Source organism: Nannospalax galili, unplaced genomic scaffold (assembly GCF_000622305.1).
Source record: "Nannospalax galili isolate Female #2095 unplaced genomic scaffold, S.galili_v1.0 scaffold362, whole genome shotgun sequence".
In the NCBI taxonomy this organism is placed as follows: Eukaryota; Metazoa; Chordata; class Mammalia; order Rodentia; family Spalacidae; genus Nannospalax; species Nannospalax galili.
The window spans coordinates 1,334,456-1,337,225 of NW_008348785.1; the positions used below are offsets into that span (position 1 = coordinate 1,334,456).

At 41.9% G+C, this 2,770-nt stretch overlaps 1 pseudogene; it reads left to right on the forward strand.

The window, feature by feature from the left end:
* The window catches only part of LOC103744275, a 20,074-nt pseudogene that overhangs the window by 294 nt on the left and 17,010 nt on the right, over positions 1–2,770 (forward strand).

Here is a 2,770-nt window from a genome sequence, read left to right on the forward strand (position 1 = left end):
TTTTTTTGCTCTTCTCCAGGGAGTGACTTCAGTACTCCAAACAGCCAGGAGGCAGGAAAGGACCCAGGGACTGTTCAAATGTTTGGAGTTTTGCTTATTATTTGCTTGTAGACAGAGGTCTCCCGTAACCCTGGCTGGCCTTGAACTAGCTATATAGTGAAGGGTGGCCTTGAACCTTGAACTCATTCTCCTGCCTCCCGAATGCTGGGCTTTATGCAGGGCGGGGGATGGAATCCTGGGTTCTACGCTAGACACGCACTCTAAGCGACATTCAGCCTGTGTTCTCTGATTTTCCAATTCGGCACTTCGTATCAGACAAATACAGCCACATGGTGTATATATGACGGTAAAAGTTTCTGTTTAATGACAAAACATTAAGTTTAAAAAAAATGTTTTGCTATTGCAATTATTTGGCTATCCCAGTTTATAATTTTTCATTTGACTCTTCAGACTCAACAACTGTGGGTCTTAAGGACTCCTTGGGAGCAAGTGTAATCTGCAAGTTTTCAAATGAAATGAGTTAAACTTAACAATGAACTTGGTGTATAGAGTACTTTGTAGACTTGCTTAAAGCATGTATTGAGTGCGGTTTTTAATTTGTATTTGCAGCTTTTTGTTTGCCTTTTTTTTCTTTTTTCTCTCTTTATAAGTTAAATACTTTATTCAAAAGGGAAGAAGCAAGGCAAAGTCAGAACCAAAAGTGAACAGTGTAAATAACTCAGTGTATGCGTCTGGGATTCACACGTCTTCTGGGTTCTGAAGGCCTTGCATTCCCGGGCCTCTCGGACTCTGTCATTCACATCACACATATAACTTGTCTCTTGGGCTCAAGTTGCCCCACTCCACAACTGCTGCCGCCTGTTGTGCTCATCCATGGTCCTGGAATCTCCAATATCTTGGGGTCACCATTACATCTGAGGCTGCACCTTCAACAATGGTCTCTCCTGGTCTGACACTGTGCCAAGCCTCAGATTCTCTCTGTGACCCCTTCATTCCTGGAGGTCTTCATTCACTGCTGCTGAGACTATACTTTCGCCAGTGGCCTCTCCTGACCTCTCACGGTATAAAGCCTCAGCTTCTCTTTATGAACTCCTGCAGTTCTCCCAAAACCAGTACCACATGGGAGATTCTTGGATATTAACAAATTGGACTTCCAGCTTTAGATGCAGTCTTGGCCCCCTCTGCACCATAGCTTCTGTGTCCTGACCCTGAGGAAGTACTTCCTGGGAGAGTTTACTTCAATGATGCTGGTCTCTTACTAATCACAACTGTTTGGTTTTTTTTGTTTTGTTTTGTTTTGTTTTTGTTTTTAAGCTCCTGCTAACCAGCATCCATTGTCCCGGTAAAGCAGAGGTTTCACCTTAGTAAATGTTGGTCCCTTTTCAATCACAGCTGATTCTTCAGTTCTAACTGACCAGAAATCACAGATTCTCAGTTCAAAGCATCACACAAACAACCTGGATATAGTCTTTAATGGACTCTCAAACTTCCCTCTGGAACTTCATAAGCCAGGCCTCCATCATATGCATTTCTTTGGACATATCTTCCGAGCTTCCACAGAACAGCTCATTTAGCTTTGAGCATTCAATAGCTTTTCTAGTTCCAAATGCTTCCACAGTCTTCCCCAAAACAACATGATCAGGTCAGTCACAGCCATATACCATGTTCCTGGGATCAATTCTGTTCTAGTTTTTTTTTTTTTTAACTAAATAGTTTATTGAGAATTTCATACATGCATATAAGGTGCTTTGATCAAATCCATGCCCACTCCCGCCCCTCTAACTCCTCCCATATCTCCCCATTGCTTTTTTCTGATAACTTCATGTACTCGTTCTTTGACTTACTGTTTTATGGGGCTTTTGACTACTCTAACATTCCCCCTTCTGAAAAGGTAACCCTAAAATCTTTTAAGGATTAGATAAATACTTTCGACATTTTTGGCCTTTGGAACGGAGTATGCTGCTAAGAGGCCAAAGGACACTGTGAGTTTTAGCCAAGAAACTGGCTACTTTAGGGTCTTTTTTCCCTAACTGCCTAGCCAATTCCTACCTCCTGTTCTTATCACACCATCCTCTGAAGAGGTTACCCAAATTGCCAATAAGGAATAGGGACGCAGACTGCTCTGGCTTCTTCCATGCTGAACAGGGACTCAGGGTGAGGCAATTGGAGTACTCCTTCAGTGGTCTATCTAAAAGACTCCCAAATTGCAAAACTCTTATCTTGAGGAGGAAAAGAAAGTCCTTGACTGGTGAAAGGGGATGTGAAGGAAAAGTAAAGGCAAGAGTAATTAGCATTACAAGTTCTAGCCAGAGAACTAGAAAAAAGAACAGGGCAATTTTCAAATGTTCATATGAGAGTCCATTGGAATTTCTTCACAAGGCTTCCAAATCATCCCTCTATTGAGTTCCTCCTCATTTTTCTTTTGTCTACCAAGGCTGGAAGAACTCTAGAGTGATGGATTCAGGATTTGCTTTCAGGTATTTTGCTAGCTGTTGGAGTGGTTAGAATCAGTGTCAGTTCCCTATCAAAGGCTTCTAGATAGGGGGACAAAACAAATTTATCCATCATTTTAGAACAATAGCTGGTTGTCTCACTTAGCTACAGGTGGGCACTACAGTACTGGAGACCAAGTTTTGAAGTCTTACATCTGAGTAGCACTTTCTGGTTATCTATATATTGCTTTTCGTAGGATGGTCATTTTCACAATATTAATTCTTCCAATCCATGAGCATGGGAGGTCCTTCCATCTTCTGATGTCTTCCTCAGTCTC